Genomic DNA, 21,943 nt, shown 5'->3' with positions numbered 1-21,943 from the left:
AGAAGGAATCAGCTCCTGAAGTGGCCAGTCAGCCCCTGGCTCCCAACCCAAAACGGACCCTGGGGGTGGTTCCGAACAGCCCCGGGATCTGGCAGGCGCTCAGTACCACCCTGGGGGCTGGAGGCCCCAAAGCATCTCCCGCAGCCTCTTCCCCACGGGATTTATTTCAGCTCCACATCACTTTGGGGCTGCCTCCAGCCCCAGGGGCTGCATATTAGTGAACACAACAGGTGTTTCATCCTTACAACCTTTATTTAATAGGCATCGTGTACCAAGTAACAGAAAAAAAAAAAAAGTAGTAAAATTACAGTAATGCCATAGCATAGTACACTAATAGAATAATAACTAGAAGGCTAAAATAACATTATAAGGTGGTGGTAGTAGAAAATAAAAGTAGAACAAAATAATAATAAAGTGAAACAGCGTGATTACCCTTATTTTTGATATTACTTTAACCTCCGGACCATCACAGGAACACATCCCAGCCCTCTAACTCAGGAGCCTCCCCGCCACCGCTGCCCTACTCCTCCGCAAGGCGGAGCAGGCGGGTCAGGGCCGCGACCCCTGGAGTCCTCCAAGGGCAGGACCAGCACCACCGCCCCGGGACAGCGCCCGCCCAGGCCCCGGTGCTGGCTGGCCGGTGCTGGCTGGCCGGTGCTGGCTGGCCGGTACTGGCTGGCCGGTGCTGGCTGGCCGGTGCTGGCTGGCCGGTGCTGGCTGGCCGGTGCTGGCTGGCCGGTGCAAACACCCGGTGCACTGACACCGACACCTTCCCTCGCGCACGTCCTTTATAGCCCCCGGTACGGCCAGCCCCGCCCCGCCCCGCCGGTCCAGCCAATCCCAGCCTGAGGCACAGCCCGGTCCCGCCAATCGCGGCCTGCCGGTTCCCGCCCCCCTCATCGCCCCGAATCCGGCTGTCCCCTCAGGCCCCACTCTCTCCTTCCTCCGGGAGAGGTCCCGGCCGCGGCATGAACGGGAGTCGCCGGCAGCCCTTCCCGGGCCCCAGCAGCACCTGCCGGGGCTGCCATAGCGCGGTCGCGCCGGCTTCAGAAGCGGCAACGGCGGGAGCTGGAGCTGCGCCTCAGGAGAGCCGGGCTGAGGGGCGGGGCTGAGCGGGCAGAGTTTGGCGGGCCGGTTGAAAGGGCGGCTGTGATTGGACGGAGCAGAGAAAGGCGGGCCGGGATTGGCGGGGCTTCGGGCGAGGTGGGCGGGGCTTGGGGCCTGCCGTGCTGAGGGGGACGGGCGGGACCTTGAGCAGCGAGCGAGGTGTGGAGAAAAGGCGCTGGGGTGAAGTGTGTTCTGGTCCCGGCGGTGGAGCAAGGAGCTTGACGGTGTTCTGAATTGCTGCAATGAGAGGTAGCTCCCAAACCTTCTCTAGCGGAGCTTGTCTTACTCGCTCTTCACACATGATCCAGCTTCCCCAAACAAAATTCCAAATGAAAAGCAGAACGTATTCTACAAGCATAAATTTTGTAAATATGTTATCTGCTAGTTATATGGTGGGTTTGTGTAATTCTTGGGCTTTTTTTACACCTGTGGCATGACTTATTGAAGACACTGGTTTGGTTTGAGTTTTGGGGATTTTTTTTCACAACGTATTGAAGAAATTGTTCATGTGGTTGCAGGCAACATATTGCATTTTAAATTAGGAGCAAACAAAACGTTGCAATCTTTCCTGAAAGAAGACTAAAGGGGTTGCCATGGAAATTGTTCTAATTCGTGATCCACTACAACAACAAACATTTAATTTGTGATTTTTTCGTTCTAAATCTAGATCTCATCAGAATCTTGCAAAGACAGTCAAGAGTACGGCATTATGTTTTCATAGACTTCATAAATTTATTATTTTCTCATAGTTTTAAAAAATAGAACCTCTAAATTTAGATTTAAACAGCTCTGAAGTTTGAGGTAGTTCATGTCATGGTGAACTTTTAGCTAAAATCCTTGTTTTATTAAAAGAGGAGTTTGTGCAGTGGTGGAAAAAACAATATTATTCCAGAAATATGCAGCTAATTTTCATCTTTGTTGCCGTGCCATTCCATGCAATAGAAGATATTTTAAGAAGTATATTGACATTAAATAGTTAATCTTTGAACCTATGTTTAAAAGATCTGTGCTTGAGAGCTCAGGCTGTAGCCTGGAGCCACATTTCTTACGCAGCCTTTGTACAACCTTGCATTATAAAAAATTTACTCAAGAATAAATTTTCATGGCAACAGCAATATTGCAGATTTTTTTTCCAATTAATTAATTGCATATTGCTTTTGTTTATTCACTATACCGTGATAGCAATTATCATTCCTCTTCTGCAATGTGGGGCTTTCAAAAATTTCAAAAATGCCCATTTAGAGATTTGAAAGCCTACATTTCACATTCCAGTTGTGTTTTCTGGGGTAAGGTCAATTGAGAAGAAGAATTTTAGTTGACAGTTGGGTTTTTTTAAGTAAAATCTAAACTTCCATTACTGGTTAGATAGAAAGTTATTATTTCCAATAGAGAAGAAATATTAACAAGAAAGCATTTTGAGCATAGATTTTTAAATAGATCAATTTCCTCCTCTGAGGAAATGAGAAGAATTGATTTTAAATAAGGATATTTAAGATGGGAAGTTTTTCACCAGAAAACACAGCATGTTGTTGGAAAAGTAATTGCAATATTTGCCTTAAAGTCCAATTATAAAACTAATCCAAACATCAGCCTTTTATTTTGTTATTTTCATTAGGAACTGACTTCATTTTACTGAAATATTATTTTTTTAAAAAAAATCTAACAGAACTTGTTCATTTCCACATTGAGTTTTTATATTTATTTGCATTATATTGCCTATAGTAGCAATATAGATAACACTTCAGTATCATAAAATTGGGCATTAAAGAAAAATATGGGTATACACTACTTTCATAAAGCATTAATTCAGCTTTCCTGTGGGTGGACCTCATTAAAGTCTGTGGTAGGGGCATGCTAATGTTTGCAAAATGGCATGTAGCAGCTGTAGGAATCTCTGGACCCTTGTTATTATAAAGAGTACTACTTTCCACAAAAAACCTCTTTGAATTCAGTGAATTGTTTATTTGAGTAAGTTTTTTGGCATCAGATAACTCGTGTAGTATGCTAGTAGTTTATTTATCTGTTCATTCTTTTCTTATATTTATCTGCAGTCTAAAAGCATTTAAATCCCCAGACTATTTTTTCAAAGTTATATTGATGGTTTACCTTTTGAAAAACAGCAATTACATTGTAGTACATTAAAAAAATCTACATTTTTGAAAAGACTTCTAAATACAGTCAGCTAAAGTGTAATTTTAAAAACATGTGCAACTGGAATCTGCAATTTCAACAATAGCTGTAATTTTAATTGTAATTTGCAGACTGCCCGAGGTACAAAAGAGGTCTTACTCTTTTAAAGTCTAAAGGACTTCAAGACAAAAAAAGCAGTTCAACTGCAACGATATCATTTCAAAAATAAATTTGGACACAGCACGTTCTTCCATCTGCAGCCCAGAGCCAAGGAGCATCCCATAAGTCTGGACCAAACAGTGCCAGTACGAGACGCTGGCTCTGTTCAGTGCCAGTCTGCGTGGAGCACCCCAGAAACAGCACGGAGAAGACCAAGGGGTGGCCTTCAGTGTGGTGTTGGTAGAAGAGGGCAGAACTAATATCACTTCAGGTATGGACTGTCTGAAATGAAAACCAGCATTGTCAGGATTTTGGTCTCTAGTCTGTCCACTACTCCTAATTTATAAAAACCCCAAAACAACAACAACCAAAAAGCCCCAACCAACTGAAAAACAAAACACAAAAAAACCCCACATTATTTCTTTTCTTTGTTATTCAATTTTTTTCATGAACTAGCTTTCTCAAATAATTAGCTGGGAGCTCTGGCACATTAAATGGATATGCACGTGTATATCCCCTGGACAAGTGATGTACAGAAACAATATAAGTAACAAAATTAGCTGGGGAGCAGAATGGTGCAAATATCCTGCAGTGTTGCAGATACTCAAAGTAAGATTATTTCTTTTCTCAATATATTAGTCAGACTAAAAATTAATTTTCTTCTTCCCAGGCTAAGTGAACTGCTTACAAGTTCTTTAGTTGTGGGAGAGGTTTTGAGGAATTAGGAATGTGGCCATATCCAACTATGTCAGAAAGATAGTTCTACCTTTTGAATTAGTAAAGTCTGGGAATATTCACCCTGAAAATCAAGAACCCACATTTCTCCACAGCAAACTTTGAATTGGCTTTGAGTTAGTAATTGGAATAATTTTGACTGTTCTGGCCCTTGACACTCTCTTCTGTCCATGTGCTTTGTCTGATTGCTCAGTCCTAGTCAGAGGCTCTGAGTATTTTAATGCTCTTGGTTTGTTCAATACTCAGTGCTGAGCCAGTGACACTTAATGAGGCCCTTCAAGTTATGCTGGACCTTCAAATGAAGAGCAAGAACAACAGAGTCTGTTAAAAGTATGTTTTGCTTCCTTCCCTCTCAGATGAGCAGGACAAAAAAGCTTACAACTCCAGTTTTGATGTATTTACTGACTTACACAAGATGGCCATTAGCGTTGATCAGAGGCAATTTTTTCTGGTTTTGTTCAATTTCTTTCTAAAATGTTGTCATTTACGAAGAGATAAACAGTCTGTAAATGTAAATCCATAGGTTTTTTTACAGTTCTTACATAAACAACTAAGGCCTCTCAAATCACTGAAGGTCATTAAAATTTAATGCTGTGTAAAGTTCAGTGATCAATGTATCCATTTAGTAAACATACCTTTTTGTACAAGCTTTTAGCCCTCATCTTATATTAGCATTCAGGTGGAATGACTACTGAAGTATTCTAAATATTTCTTTTAAATGAAGCTTTTAAAAGGTTCCTCTTGCTTTTACGTTTATACCCTTCAAATTAATAAAAGGTTTTCCATTATGTGATGTCATGTTTTGCAATGTTTGTTTTTAAAATGTTTTTCTTTCCTTGCATTTTTATCTTTTGATGCAGTTAAAAATAATAATTGTTAAAGATGCTTCTAAAATTGAAAGCTTTCTTTTGTTTGGCCACAGTATAAAGAGGACACTTATGAAGAACAACTCAAATCCTTTCATTGCTTACATATTCTTAAAATTTTAGTCTAATAAAGCTAATTTTTTGCACATCAGTATTTCCATAAGTTCTGTGTCTTGCTCCAGATAGACCAATCTACCTTTCTACCCTGCTGTGATACTCATGGCCTTGTTAAGCCTTGCTGCGTATACAGTCTTCAGCTTTCCTCATAAAGAGATTATCAGGGTTTTCCAGCCTGAGATAGGTAGATATTTTCTTCAGCAGAGAATTGTAGCATTACATTGGGGGTGGAAATAATATGCAACTGTCCATTTAAGTCTGTCTTATCTCTTTCATATTATTTATTTATTTGTTTGTTTGTTTATGTAAACTGAAATAATATTTTTGCTCTAGGGTCAGCTTTTCTAAGGGATTTTATGAGCAAGTCATTCCACTTTACTGTATTCTTCAGAACTGAGGTATCTCCTCACTGCAGATTTGTTACTAAGAATGTACTTGTTTCAGAATTTGCTTACCCGTAGTTTTGGCACTACTAAAACAAATACTGTTCCAGAATCCTCCTGGGAACTTAAAATTAGTATCCATTATCTAGACAAGCAATGATTTTGTTTTCTCACTTGTCCATGTATCTGAAAAACCAGTTTTACATGTAATGCTCACAGCTATCCCTTTATCATTACCTGCCTTGATCTGGATGGTGATCTCAATTTGAACTTTAATAGGGAAGATTAAATAGAATAAATGAAGCCCAAAACACAGCCTTGGCAGACACATAACTGAACATGCAAACAGAGAGATAACTGCCCTCATCTCTGACTCCTCATCAGCACACTGATGTTCACATCAGGTCAGCTGATGGTCACAGCCCAGGGCTGCAGCAGTCGGCTTGGAATGGTGGGATTGGACTGACAGCTGAGCACAGAGCTTTGTGTGTGACTGTCGCAATAATGAGCAAACGGGACTCAGTTTCTTCATGCAGGAAAAGCCAGTTCTTTATTCGTAAAGATCATATTTATACAGATTTCAAAGACGTCGTGTTTTGTTGGGCGATCAAAGAGACGGGGACTCCATGGTTTGCATGCATGAAGTCGATTTATTGATTCCAAAAGCTCAGTATATACCTTTTCAACTATAGCTAAAAATAGCACTGATAACAACATTTATGTTTCCTAGTAACACTGCTTAATCATAGCTTTGCACAAACCCACATAGGCATGTAGGGTCTTGCATGACTTCTTACAAAGCAAGCACACCACACAGCACACCGTTACCTCTTGCTTCAGGGTTCTGCTTTCTTTTCCAGGGGCTTGTGGCCTGCTAGAGTTAGCACATGCACTTCTGTCACAGTTGAGCAGTACTATGTCTCTCCAGCTGCATTCCCACAGTGTTTGACTGGTTAGTAACTTTCTTGCCACACAATCCATTGGTTAGAAGGTGCTTGTGTGTGTACTCTCTCTTCCTACAGGTGTTCACATTTTTTCTTCATGCATTCTCATGGGACAGATCTTTTGTTATTACAGGTGTAAACTATTTTTCTCTACAAGAACAGATTGTTATGCAAACTGATTCTCATTCCTCTGATTTTTTCACATGGGAACTTAAAAGGCAGATGCTTGGTTAGCTAGAGTAGCAGGGCCTAAACTGTATTTTATATAGCTTTTCTTTTATAGTATCTCTACCTGTGTACAACACGTGACATTTCATAGAACATCTGTGACTTTGTGTATGAATATCTTATATATAGAGACACACACAAATGCAAATGTATGTACACATTTACAACTTTTTTTTCCAAAATTTATCTAATTTCATGTGTATTGACATCACTGCACATAAATGTATTTAAACATAATAAACATTCAGGGTTAAGTGCTTCAGCTCCTCATCATGCCTTCTGACCATAAGAAATGGGTAGAATTTGGCAATTTGGCTTCAATGTATAATCACTCAACCATATTCACCATAATTGATAATGAATATGGAACTGAAGGTGAAAATTAGGAGCAAACGTTCAACATTTGTCTTGAATGACTATGATTTATCTCCTATTTTAAATGGACTTTTTCCTTTTTAATTAAAAAATCAAACTAGGTGTCACCATTTGAAAAAGCCAATAGGAATGTGGGTTTTAGCACCAGGATGAAATGGTCCTTTTTCCTCCACTCAGCTGTGTTCCTCTGTTTGCAGTGAGTAACAAGCCTTTTTTTAGTCTGTCTCACAAACACATACTTGCAGATGCACTTGCAATTCTAGTCCCTTACAAGAAATAAGCTCCTCAGTTCCATCTGAGTTCCAATAATAGATGTTTTCAGACAGCAGGCTTGGGTAGTCAATTTGGCTAATCACAGCTATCTAGACTATCAGAGAGATTAATCAGTAGTTCTTGCTGCACCTGAATGTCACATGGTCAGAATTGCTTCTCAGGGCAAAAGAACATAAACAAACAGGGGGGGTTGTCATCCTCTACCTGAGCTATGTACTGATGTCATGGAGGTACAGGAAAACAGCTTCACACAGATAAAAAACTTGGACAAACTTTAATTCACAAACAAATTCTGTGGCCAAAACTTGCAAAAAAGATGTATCCATGATGGTGCTCCCAGGTTCCAGGTTCACTGTGCCCAGGATACAGTTACTGCACAGACAGGAATGGTGGCCCAAAGCTCCTCACACACACGGACACCTCCCACTCAAGAGCCGCGGGCAGATCAGGCTGTTCCAGCCAAAGGGCCAAAGAATCCCTCAGGGGTATCCAGCAGAAAAACAATCCCTCACCACAGGCAGAGAGAGGGGTGAGGGCCCTCGCTCCCAGGCAGTCCCTGTGGCCGCTGCCCCACTTCCCAGGGGACACTTCCTTCACATCCCCTCTGCTCCAGGGAAAACTGCACTGGTGGTGCTCCTAGACAGCTGACTCCAGGCAGCATTACCTTCCCCTGGGCACAAGAACAATGTGGTGCTTGGCTTCCATCAGATTTTCTGCTTTGAAACTTAACCTCTGTCCAAGGTTAAGGCAACTCAGCACTGGTGATTGGTCTCAGGCTGTTATAAGCTCCATGATTCATCCCATCTTATGTTACTGCCATGCTCTGTGGAGAACATGTGCCAAGAATTTGCGTGCTTTGCTGTCCATGCCCAGCGCACCGTGAGCTTTAGGAGTCCTGCTGCTGTCTTGCATCCTATGGGACCATGTATTACACAGCAATTGGGAATGAGCATCCTCTGTGGGGTATGTGCTGCTAAGAACATTCACTGCAGAATGATCTGTCATGTTAGTAACACTTCCTTTAGTCTGTGCCCAGACTGCTGCAGGCGCTTGTTTATTCTTTCTTCTTCTCCATCTGATTTTTGGTTTAGTGACTACTTCCACTGAGATGTCATATTCTCTCAGTTGGGTTTTCTTTAGCAGCTCAAAATAGCAGGGCCAGCAATGCCTGGAGTTACCTGAGAGCAAGATTTCTCCTTCTAATCTTTAGAAATAAGCAGCACCTGTATTCTATCCATTCGCTTTCTTACATTGTTTTCTAGATCAAAATCTGTGTGTCTAAGGGTCACTGAATTACTTGCTGTGTGAATGTGCAGTTGTTTCCTCTCACTCTGCTGCTGTTCTTACTAAATAAAGCACTCTTTCCTTACTTGAATTTGAGAATCCACATTACAGCTTTTTCAACATGACCAGAATTGGATTCCCTCGGATGCAGCTTCACAGAGACTGGGCTAGAATCACTCATCTGATTCACCCGGTGTGGGTGTATTCTGTCAGTGGGGAGTGTGTGAGGAATCTCATTCCCATATCTGGTTTTGATTTTATTAGCTATTTCCCTGGGTCTTGCATCACAGATGGAACCTTGCACTTGCAGAAAAAAGCAGAATTTATATTTTTCTAGAGTAACTGATGTACTGGCCACACCTCAAAGAACAGCTTTGTACCGAAGGCTAAGAACTTCATTCTGAAGCATTTCATGCCTGAGGCTACTTTGTACATCTAAACAAGTGCCTGGAGAGCTGTTAAGCTGCACTTCTGGGGGAAGCAACAAGGAGAGGGAGAACTCAAGGGAGATGTGAGATCTTGTCAAAATTCGATTTTTACACATCATTCTGTGGTCAGAACATTGTTGCACCATCAGAGCACACCCTCATGTTCCAGTGAAGACTCCCTTGTCTTCACTCCACTGATAGGTATGAACACACTGAGACATTAGCATTTGAAGTCAGCATTAAGAGAGTTTTCAAAGAAAAGCAATATTTTTCTATTTTTATGTAAAATAACTCTAGCAAATAATAACTTGGATTCTGCTGGATATGCTGTTGCCAAAGAGATTTTGTGGTAGAAATGTTTTCTTCCAAAAAGATGCTGCTTTTAGGACTGGAATGAAGACTGCCATTCATGATCTGTACAATAACATTTATCATCAGCTCCAAATAAGTTTTGGCTGATTTTCTGGTTTATCTATCAAGAAAGATTAGGGTCATCACTGTAGGGGGCTTAATATAGTAGAAGTTTTCCAAGATGAAAATAAGGTTCTCTATAAAATAAAAATGTAAGCACAAATGAATAGAGGTGTTCAAAACTTGATGAATTTTACCTGTTCTGTTACATTCAGTATTCAGCTCCATAAGAACTGTCCTGGAAATTGCAATTAGACACTAGTCCAAGAGCTGTTCATACCAGGGTGGTTTTCAGTATTTTCTCTCAAAATTTTAATAGTATTTTACAGACTCAGGAACATGTTAGTAGTTAGTTTGATTTGGGCTTACCTCTGTTTTCATTGAATTAATACCTAAAAACAGTGAAGTTTCTGTATACACTTCAAATAGCAACCCATAAAGGAAATGGAAGGAAAATTCAAACAGTTTTATGCAGTTTATTATATCTGATAGTCCTTGGGAGAGGACTGAATAAATAATAGCAGACTGAATCACTTTGTAAACTACATTCAAGAAACTTTAAAATGATTAAATAAATCTCATTCTCTCAGAGTTGATGGTTTGTTTTTTCCTTCTTGCCCTTGCAGAGGATGCAAGTCATTTGCTAAGTACAGCAATAGAGTTATTCTGCAGATTACTTTACCCAAAACAAACAGGCTTTGTTCTTACCTTTCAAGTCTGCAATCTGGTAGGGTAGGTGTGCATGACAGATTCTTGATAAATAAATGCATAATAAAATGTGGCTAGACTTTCTTTTTCCCCAGTGTATTGTAATATCAAAGAGAGCTTGGCAGATACTTTACCTTTGCTGTGTCAGGTATGCACGTAATTATTCTCATCCTTGCAAATGTAAAAGAAAAAAGCAAAAACAAAAACAAAACCATTTTGTTTGTGGCCAGGGTTAAAATTGAAGCTTGCCTTTTGGTGGTGACATGAAGAAAGGAATTAACTGTGGTGTAATGAATTCCACTGCCTAGCTATTCTACAGATTTCAATTGCTCAAATTCTTTAACTGTTTTGCAATAAAATGCAGGGAGGAGGGATTTTCTTGAAGCTTCCATAGCTCTCATTACTTTCTAGTGACCTTTTGCTCAAGAACTGTATCCCACTCTTTCTCTTACTTCTGCTTCTGTAATGGGGACTGACACACACAGAAATATCCACATTGCTGTTTTCTTTAGAACTGTGCATAACTAAAATTTAAAAAATTATTTCAAGGACTGAACAGATTGTTAAAAACAGGAGAGGGTGAGATGGGAATTGCAAAGCCACTGGGTAAATTGGAGTGGAAACTATAAGGTGAGGAAGTTATCCAGAAGAGGAAGGCAGGAGGACAGAGAGGAAAAACGATGGTCAGGGAGGGTGGTCAGGTAACAGAGGGAAAAAATCACAGCAGAGCGTCTACTAACAACGGATTCATGAATGGGTAAATCTTTAGTGAGCAGCAGCCTTGAGCAGGGTTAAGAATCAGGTGTCAATTAGCAGGAAAATACTTCGTGATCTATATGATTTACTGCACTATTAGTTCAATTCAGGTTACTTCACTTTTCGTTGTCCTTCATTTTAATTCCCCATTTTACTCCTTGTTAGTCTTCAACCAGATGCTTTTCTTTCTGATCTTGCTTTATCCCAACACTTTCACTGACTCAGCTAGAATCTCCTTGTCTGTACTGTTTTGATTTGATTTTTTAACTTTAAAAAAAGCCTGGTGAAATTTCTTGATTTCACTTTGTAATTTTGGGGGGCTTTTCTTTCTTTCTAATGCAGAAATAATTCATTTTCTTCCAGTAATAGTGAGAATTTGACTTTGTATAAATCAAAGTAGGCCTATGGTATATTAGAGAAATCCAGAAAATGCTGTTAGCAAAATGCAGAGTTTAAACTATAAGTATTTTTTTATTGTCAGTAGTGAACCCCTTAACTTTTCATAAATGAAAGCCATCCCCTCTAATACAAGTGTCTTTTTCATAAGCAAATTACTACTGATATGCAGTTAATCTATTAAATGGTTTGCTTCCGTTCAGAGACTTTATCTTTAATGGCATATTATTTTTCTAAGAGACCAAAGCTACTTCATTAGCTTCCCAAAATATGAAGCAATTATTAATTAGATAAACCTTTTTTTTCCTTACCAATAAATAATCTAATGCACGTTTGGTTGCAGCAAAGTCTCAGCTATGCAGTAAAATCTTCTAGCCTTGATTTCAGAAATTAGTTTTCTGTGCAGAAAAGCATTCCCAGGAACTGCTGAGCAATTGTGACCTCTGCTGGAAGCCTTAAAATGGCTTCTGATAGATAGCAACCACTGGAAATCATCATTCCTGTTACTTTAGGCACTAATCTGCAGCGTGCTGAGCACTGTACAGATGGATTAAGAGATTGCACATAGTCTGAAGAGTTTACAGGATGAATAGAAAAGGAATATACAACAAAAATAGAAAATATAAATGAAATCAAAGAGGTCATCATTGGCAGTGGTTCTTAAACTGCATGTGCTACCTTTGAAATTGCATTAGATACTGATGAATATTCATCATGCTTATGCACACGATTTTAAGTATCCTGATAAGCCAAATACTCCAAATTCTTAGTTTGAAACAATATTCCTTATCATTATTTCTAAATACAACAGTGAAACAGGGCTTATTTATGAAGAAATTCAATACTGAGTTTCTGCTGGAAAAAAAATAAGACATTCACACATGTATGAAGGAGGGAGTACTTTGGAAGTACAAAGAACTGTATATTCATTGATCTGGGAGTGCCTTAAGCCACCATGCATGATTCCAGGCCAGAGTAAACCTCGAGGTGCTCATAACTCCAGGCCTTTAAGTGATGCAAGGCTGTGCATCAGCATGAAATGTACAATAAAACACAAATTCCATTTGTATTCTTGGAAAGAGACGTTTACATTTGACAATCTGTAGTGAAGAATGAACTGATTGTGGAGTTTTGAAAAATGCAAATGAATTTATGGCTTTTCTTAGAGTGGAGCATTTGCCATCCTGAACATATGGTTCATAAAGGCTTCAGCAGCTGTTTACTGTGCTTAAAAACAGGGTTGTGGGAATTCTAAAAAGCAATGCAGTAAGATCAGAGCTCTTTGATGTCAGAAGGCCCTGAAGCCAAGGCTGTCTTGCTCTTCCCCATGCATCCCTGCCTTCTGTGACGATCTGTACAATATGCCTATTGTTTTAAAAATATCTTTATATTGTGATTGTGTCAAAATATAGGTACATCCATAAGAACCTCTTAGGTCCAAGTGTCACATACTGAAAAATTGACCAGCATGAGGCTCATTGGGAATTAGGATTAGTTTAGTACAAAGACTAGCTCGTCTACTGGATGGTCAAACGGGTGTTTCCACACAGTGGAAGGAACCAGTTTGCCCATCCCAAGTAAACCTTTAGGCATTCTTTGAATAAATGGGAAAACTTCCATTGCTTTTGGTCAAGTGACAAGTTTAGCCATAAATAGCTTACAGTGTATAAATAGCCCTTGAAGAGAAGGGGAAAAGATGCAGGGAAGAGGTGAGGGACAGGATTTCTGTCTACAGTAGGGAATGAGCACTTTGAACACTCTGTCTATGCCTTATCCTTCTAGCAAAGCAACTGGGGAGGGTGTTTTCATTTCTTATAATTCCTGGAGAGAAAGAATATTCATAGAAGACTTAAAAGACTATTTACTGAGGGCAGAAACAAACTTGGAATGTTTCTCTTTTCCTCAAGAGAATAAGTCTTCAGGCAGTCCTTTTGATGAACTTAACTGAAATATAAATCAAATACCAAAATAACCACATTCTTTATTTCCTATGGATTTTAGCTTCTTATACAGCACTATTTATTTCAATATGTCTGTTTAATCCTTCTTGGCTTTTGCAGGGACCTTCAAGGTGCTTTTTTGTCATAGCTTAGTTATCAGGCTTCAACAATATGCTTTGAATTATTCCAGATCCTTTCAGTGCAGGTGCAGAGCTAATATAAATCAGGTGATGAAACTGTGAATCAAGAGGAATGTTAGCTAGTATTCTTGGGGTTTTTTCTTTGCAGCTTCTAGAATATTATTTTGTTTTTAAAAGAATCTTAGATTTTCCTGGAGGAGTGTGGGGGGGAAGTAATCTCCTTGAAGTCCTGATGGAACAGCTGGTGCAGGATTCAGAGAAAAATAAGATTTTTTTTCTTTATATTTTCTTTACTTATAAACCAAGAAAACTGTTTCATGCATTAGGGTCTTACAGGAATGAAGACAAAGAATTTTTTACCTTTTGAGATTGCAATAATGAACCAGTAATTAATAAAAAACAGCACAGAAAAAGGAACAATGTAATTTGTTCCTTTACATGTACATGTTAAGGTAAAATACTGATCCTTTTGAAATCGCATCAAATTTGATGAATAGAATGAATAGAGAGGATATTAGTCCTTATTTTCTCATTGCCAAACAGACAAGTAACATGAGATTGGCCCAGTATGATGAGATACCTAAAATGGAAGGCTAATCATATCAGGCTCCCTTTGGAATTACTAGGGAGAAAAAAAGAATTCAAACTCAATCTTTCGAGGAGCTCCTCTGTCGTTGAGCTTAATGTGACTTCATGCCCACCCAGAGACCATTTAACAGGTGTGCTTGAATTAGAGGGACTCTGACTCAAAGGTCATAGACAGAGGATGTTCCTGGAGGTTTCAAGGCAGGACAGTGCCTATATTTTATTGGGACTGTGAATAACTAAAATGATTGAAAATATGGGGAGTCATGTTTCTGATAACTATAGGGTGTAGAGTCCAAAAGGGGTCATAGGTTAAATCTTGCCACAAGCTGTAAAAATAAGCTTGCAGATGTGCAACTGAAAATATGATTGTTCTCTAAAGATGCACTCTCAAATTGTGAACAACTGTACTCATTTCACTCCGAGAAACTGCAAAGTCTGTATAAAGTCTTTGTGAAGACCTAAATATCCAAAGTATATATTGTGCACTATGGTGATATTTTGAAATGGTGGGAGTGAAATATTCATAATTGAGAAAACTTTGCCTAATAGAAGAACAAGACAAATAATGACTGTCAGTAACACAACTGGTATTTAAATCCTAAGCAGGTGAGAGTGCAAGGTGGAAGGAAATGCATTTCTCAGCTTGTGGGTGCCTCTCTTGAAGCTGAATGTTGCAGGCAATGACTACAGACTTACCTAAGTAATATTTTATACATGATGCTACTGTCCCTAGTTCCCGTAGCCTCTTGATTACATTAGTATTCTAAGTCTTCTGCACTTCCTTTGTACAGGAATTGCTAACTTTGGCAACTGCAGTTTCCCAGCTCTAAGACTAACGAAAAGGGAGTGCAAGTGAAAAACCTTTCATCTGTTGTGTTTCTGCTGCTGAAGAGCCAGCAGAGGGAGCTTAAGTAACAAACCCACTTCCCAGGGCTTATTAATAATGCAAAGGTACATAAACAAATAAACAAAAGTCTGCCATGATAGCCTATTCCCTGCGGAAAATGGGAGGAAAAAGAAAACCAGTAGCTCTTGACTGAAAAATGGTAAATTCAGTAGGAAAAGAAAACTTTCCTAGTAGACAAGAATGCACTAAAATAAACATTAAAAAATATTAGTGTTTTCAAATCTATAAATTTTTGTCAGATGTACAGAGAGTAAGTGGTATTGCTATGTTCTTAAGCTTTTATCCATACCCAAAAAATTAATTGTCAGTCTTGTTTACTTTAGCTTTTTTATGAATGCTTGAAGTTTTAAAAAGTCTTGACTTTTTCCTTTACACACCTTAGTCTTCAGGTGCTGTGACTTTAGGAAAAATAGTTGCAATAGATTTGCTACACTTTCTAACACAGTAAAATAATGTCCAAGGAATTCCTAAGTCCTATTATCTCTTTACCTATCTCAGCAGGACAATCAAGTTGGTAGAAAGTAAGCATCAAACAAACAGGAAAATAATGTCCATCGCTTCTTCAAGAAGCTACGTAAGATACCTCAGCTGGCTTTTTCAACTTAGACAAGCTCTAGGATCACTTGGCAGAGCAGTGATAGAGGAACTCTAGTTCCTGCTCAGCTGAGGAGCCTGGGGCACTTTGTTAGAATGTCATGAGCACCTTATCTCAAGTGTATAAATTTTGCCTTTGCTGGCATCTTTGAGGAACATAATTTTGGGAAACTATAAAAGGTCTGGAAAAGACATGAAGGAAATGTGTTCTCAGGTGTTTTTTGTTTCCTTGTTTTGAAATATGTATATTTTTGTGCTCAATATTTATGGCACTATCAGTTATAGAAGGGTTGGGGTTTTAAGGAAATTATATCAAAGATTTCCTAAGAATTGGTGGCTAGAAAGATTGGTTAGTATTGAATAAGATTTTTGTAATAACAACTTTGCTGTTAGAGCTCAATATTGATTGTGTAGCTTGTGGCAGACAGGACATCTTACAGGACAGTCTTACAGTGTCTTGTGTCCACAGGGCACACTGTAAGATGATATCCTCAGTTTCTTTCACTTGTGGCGTATTAGAGAGCAGCTGCTGAAACAAGTGTCAGTGATCTATAGACTTGCTGAATGTATAGTTGATTTCCAGCTACACACACATTTATTTCACATTGCCACTTCTAAGTGCCAAGTTTGGGGGTGCTCTCCTTGAAAATGCAAGACTTTCAAGTTATGCACACTGTTCTGATTTGCTTTTCATCTCCTAAATAAAACTGGTTTATGGCTTTGACCACAGGAAAGCAGACCCCTCAGTAAAAAATTTCTGAGTTCCTTTCTTCTTCTTGTGGGTCAATACAGCATTTGGCTGCCTGCCTCTGCAGCCAAACAATCAATCCCCTTCAGAAAAGACCTAGACCAATTTCACACTTGCTGTGTACTTTATAATTGACCCAGTTCACTCCAGTGTCAAAATTATTTCTTTTGCCATGATGATAATATATTTCCAGTAGTCCTAAAGTGTCACCTTGTGGCTTGTGCTGGTTATGATTTTTTATCTTCAAGAGAAAACATACTTAAGAATCAAATATGGAAAATCTGTAAGTTCCTCTCCAGGTATTGATAAAATTAATTTGGGGAGTCAAGATTAGTTTGTTTTAACCAAGATTGCATTATTGGGGTTTACTTTTGAAATCACTGGTGATAGTTAAGAGCAAAAATCTCCCACATAGTTCATAATCTATTTGGAAGCTACTGTTAGATTTTTCTATGGTTAAATGCAGTCAAATGACTGCAGGATGTGTGAAAAAAAAAATGTAACAAATCATTATATCTTTAAAATGCTGACTGCTGAGTAATAAATCCAACACACTACAATGAAACAAACAGAAATGTTTGAGTGGAACATGTATGCATTCCCTGACTGTTTTGCTGGTGGGTAGGGTAGAGACACACACCAGCTTAAGGAACAGTGGCATTTACTATGAAGTAAAACTGCAAAGAATCACAAAAGGATAAGCTAAGCAAGGCACCTAACCATGAGCAAAGATTTCCAAAGGGATAAGCTGAGCAATGCTAATCACTGCTACGAAAGAATGCCTACAGTGATAAAGAAAAATACATCACCAGTGAAGATACATCACCCAAGTCCAAGAGACATCAGCTGTGGGGGGAAGCTGTCACAGGCAAGGGCTGGAGAACCATTCCAGTAACTGGGAACTCCTGCAGTGCCTCCACCTTTGCAGGCCACGAGGCTCCTCCACTTTGCTCTGACAGTGGTCCAGCTTTTACAATGCTAAACAAACCAGCTGATATGATTTCTAATATAATTTTCCTGCCAGCTTTCTCCTAAAGCCTGGCCAGGGCTCAAGGACCCTAATTAGGCCAGATGTGGCCTTATCCTGTTTCTAGACACATAAAGGTGAACATGTTTTGCCAGTAAGTGAACATATATAACAATACTTTGTTAATGAACACCTACATATATAACATTTAGTTGGAATGTTCATCTAGAGGTCAGCTTTGGCTTGGGCCTGTTGTTCAGCTCTTGGTACTGCACTGACCCAGAGCACACAGGATCTAAAGTCATTTGCACAAAGGGCAGTGGAATTAATGCATAGACAAGATGATCTTTCTGAGATGAGAGTTGCTAATGAAAAATATTCCTGTTGTTTTGAGCTCATTTGTGTGTAATATTTTATACTGCATAACATGTCTTTAAAATAGATTTTTGAGTTGTGAATGAGCTAGCACAGATACCCGCTTTAGTGATAACTTCCAATGCTTCTGAAGTACTGCTAAGGTAAATTAGATATTGATTTCTGACAAAAAGGAAGATTTGTCTCATTTCTGCATTTTGAACCTTACATATTAAATAAGAATTTGATAGCTGATGCTAAAACTTATTGTTTTGTTTGATATATCCGGAGTCCTAAACTGAAAGATGCCACTGCACAAATGCTCAGTCTAAAAACAAACAAACAAAAAGAACTGTTTTCCCAGTCAACTCTGCTGGAACCTTGAGTGATGACTCTGAAGTGTTTTCTTTTTTTGCCAAATCATTTTCTTGGGGTGTCAGGTTATTTCTGCTACAAGCAGTAAATTAATGACAGCTGTGACTGGCGCTGTCTGTGTTCACACACACACAATGACATTCATTGTTCACTAGCTGACATTGTTCACTTGCTGCATGGCTGTTACTGAGAGCAACATATTGAATTCATTATTACTGGAAATATGTTATTTGCAATTCTTATGTGCTAAACCAGGCTTGCTGATAAAGCAAGAGATATTGCAGAACCAAGAAGTTCAAGAAAACAATTACTGGCAATTTAGCACAAACAATTTAAAAATTAAATATGTAGCAAAAACTACCTCTTTTTCTTCACCCTTTAGTATTTAACTTCTCTTTTAATATCAAAGTTGTAAACCCTGTGTCAGAATATGTGATGAGATTCTGCTGAAAGTCACTAGCAATGTTATAACAATACTAAAATTATTTATGTCAAGCAACATAAAGTTAAATGAGCTAGACCTTGGGTTCAAAGAGAAGATAAGGTTTTATGTAAATTAAAACAGATTTTTACTGGCTGCTAATCAAGTGTTTACCTGTTTCCATTAAAATTACATTGAGTTTAATCAATATGCCTTCTAATGCATGCATTTCTCCCTAAATAAGGAGCATATATGTCATGAATATTTAAATTGGATTTTGAGTCCATGAAAGTTTAATTCAAATAAAAAGTGAGGTGGTTTTCTCAGGGTTGGAAGTTAGTATCCTCAGATCCTATTCAAAAGTTGTAAACGAATTTTCAAATTAATGGTCTCCAAAGACTTTTTCTTAGCATTTGGGATTAAATGTCTTTAACTGCAAAAGGCTTAAATATAACTACAGTTAATGGAATTCTATCTGTACATAAATATAAAGGTTTTGTTTCTTGTAACTAAAGAGAACTATTACTGAATAATTCAGAAATGGGCAGAATACAGAGTGTTCTAAATATAAAACATGTAGATATAACTGCACCTTTTGCAAATCTCTGTGGAAAGAAAGGCCTGTATCTGTTGATTTCTGTAAATATATATTGTATGTACCCAAACAGAAGTGAAGCATTTCATGCTGTAAAGAGAAACCAGAACACATGGAAGCAGGGAGTTAACAAATTATGAACTTATGAATGAAGAGCATAAATAATTTTATCTTCTCTAGCAATTTAGAGCACAGCCTCTCCTAATTTCTCCTGTCTTTTCACAGGAAGCAAGACAGACCACCAACACCTCAACTTCCTGTGAGTAGTTGATGCTTTATGGCCTTTGAAGTTAAGCCCTTAATAAAACCCTGGCTCTGTTGAAGTTGATTTGACAGTTATCATGGACTGGAATAAAGCCAGACAGACACCCTATTATTCCAAAAACAGAGCTACGTTTTCGTTGACCTTCAAGGTTTATCTCAGCTAAGCCAGCAGCAATGGAGCTGTATCAAAGGTGTAGTATTGCTCATGATGCTCTTTAAACAAGCCCAGAAGTCCACATGAGAAAGGCTGTCAGCAGGCTGGTTATCACTGCTCGTCACTGTCACGGGGGTTTGGCAGTGCTGCTTAGTCACTGAGTCAGTTAAGTGATGCTGAAAGATGAAGGGCTGGATAGAAATGATGTAAATGTCCGTGAATGGATGCACTGTACTGTGATACTTGCTGTCACTCAGATTCAGAGTGTAGAAAATGTTATTCCTTGCTGGGGGAGCTTGGTCTCAGCAGTTTAAGGGGATTTCTGTTGTGTAGAATAAATCCTAACAGACAAGATGAACTGCAAAGACATTACCTGAGGAGAAAGTAACAAACAGGCCAGGGATAAATGTTGACAGAGGTGGTTCACACTACATGCAAGTAAGATCTGGAAAGCCATGGAATTGAAGGCAGAATTCCATGAGGCTTTAATGTAACCAGGGTTTCATTCTTGATTCCTAACCTGGACACTTGCTGTTCCAGGTTTTTACATGTATTCTCCCCTGCCCTGCCTTTCAGCAGTTTTGGTTTGATAAACAGCCTTGACATTGTTAAATTGATTTCAAGTGTTTTGATCGAGACTTGGTTTAACAAGGTGTAGAATGTAGCCCCCTTTCTGTTGAAATATTACCTCTGTAAGATGTGTAATAATTGCCTTTATTCAGTAATTACATTATGTTACAGACAGGTAAAAGATGTTATAAAAGAAAGGCCTTAGAAAATCAGGCAGTGCTCTGCTACATTACCAACTGGCTTGTTACTTCTTCTGTGTGCAGCTAGCTAAGTTCTCCTGTGAAAAAATCTCGAGAATGAGAATTTGTTTGCACAACAATCTATTCTTAGGGAGAAAAATAAGTGGCACCTTAACAATGAAACTATACCATGAGAATCAGTGAAGGTATGTAAACAATGAAAGAACCAAGAGACTTGATGGACAAGCAAAATGCCTTTTACTAACCAATAGAGTAAGTGGCAAGTAAAGTACTAACCAATTGGAGTTGAACACAAAGTCTGTAAAAACTGTATAAAATGAGTTATGTGAATAAAGAATTGGTTTCTCTTGCATGAAGAAACTGAGTCCCAGCTGCTTTATTGCAACAATATTACCTCATATTTTGATGGGTAATTTCTCTCTAAAAGAATTTTACCTGTGAGGCATCATTGGCCAAAACTGAACAGATTTCCTCCACTGGTAAGAATGATGGTGTAAGGATCAGACAGGGAATAGCAACGGAGAGGTAGGAATGTTCTTGTATTCCTGCTCTTAAATACAATCACTGGTCTCCAGCTTTTGACTCGTGTGTCTCCCACAAAAAGAAACAATAAACGGAAATGCATTACTTTTTAACAAATAATTCCCAAAATACTTAGCATATGTTTAAGAAACACAATCTCAATTTTTGTCTCAATTTTTATTTTTGCTTTTTAAAACAAACAAACCAGAAACTACTGTGTAAAATAGCCCTCCTGTGTCAGAGAACCCTAGCAAGTTAAAAGGCAAAGGAATAGATTCAAAACTATTTTTAATCTTGAGAAAAAGAACCTAGATTTCATAAAATGCTTCTTGTAAACATTCGTTCCCCATCCCAGTGATCATAGTTTGGTTTCTCCTGGTGACTGCCTCGCTAGAGACGTGAGGTATGAGGTGCCTAATGCAGTCATAACTTGCCATCTTGCGGCAAGTTTGTGCATTACCACGGTTAAAATTCTTACAATCAATTAAGGATTTTTATATTCAAGAAAATGTGAATCAGCGTATGTAGGCCCTCATAAAGGTATCTAGCCTAGCCTCCCATTAGATAGTTCAAACCTAAGGGGGACAGGTATCCATTGTCAATTATCAATCACGGCGTCTTTAATTAGGCTCAAATGATGCATAAATGATGCACGGACGAGCCTGGCGCGTCCCCCCCAACTCAGCGGCCCCGCGTGGCCGGTGCTGCCCCCGGGGCTCAGCCAGTGGGGACCGGACTGACGGACCAAGGGACACTCGGACCAGCGGACAAACGGCCGCGGCCTCCGGCAGCACGGCGGAGGCATCAGCAGTGACTCTCCGGCCCCGCTCCCGCTGTTATTCTTGCGCTTCCTCCTCCTGTCCTGTCCCTGCCGGTGTCCCGCTCCCTCCCCGCCCCGGGCCGTCCCGCCTCCGCCCGGCTCTGGCCGCTCAGGCTGCGGCGCTGCTGGGCGGGCACCAGCGGAGCTGATGACATCTGGAGCTGGCCCATTGTCCCGGGGCTCCGCCTGGCTCGCCGCTGCTCCATAGGGGACACGAGCCGCGAACACTCCCGCGCCTCCCGAGGTCCCCGGCCCGAGCTCCACCGCTCGGCCGCCGGCACCCGATAGAGAAGCCGGGCCCGGGGCGGTCGGGGGCCGTCCCTGGAGCCGGGCCGAAAGCTGCAGACGCGTCTCGCCACAGGGAAGCCGAAGGAAGCCCTGCAGGACCAGTACAGAGTGGGATCCCTGCTGGGGAGCTTCGGCAGCACCTGCTCGGGGACCCCCGGAGAGTGGCGAGGCGGGCAGCGAGCTCAGACCGATGCTT

At 39.8% G+C, this 21,943-nt stretch overlaps 1 protein-coding gene across 1 annotated transcript in view; it reads right to left on the bottom strand.

The window, feature by feature from the left end:
• The window catches only part of LOC111929355 (leucine-rich repeat and calponin homology domain-containing protein 2-like), a 108,720-nt gene that overhangs the window by 81,430 nt on the left and 5,347 nt on the right, over positions 1-21,943 (bottom strand). The window contains exon 5 of the mRNA XM_086850890.1: positions 433-21,837. The gene's annotated coding sequence lies outside the window, so the exon portion shown is untranslated. The remainder of the gene's footprint in view (positions 1-432; positions 21,838-21,943) is intronic.

This window comes from Cyanistes caeruleus, chromosome 14 (assembly GCF_971803275.1).
Source record: "Cyanistes caeruleus chromosome 14, bCyaCae1.hap1.1, whole genome shotgun sequence".
In the NCBI taxonomy this organism is placed as follows: domain Eukaryota; kingdom Metazoa; phylum Chordata; class Aves; order Passeriformes; family Paridae; genus Cyanistes; species Cyanistes caeruleus.
Note: the sequence above shows the minus strand (reverse complement) of the source record. Positions and strands in the feature narration are given on the sequence as shown.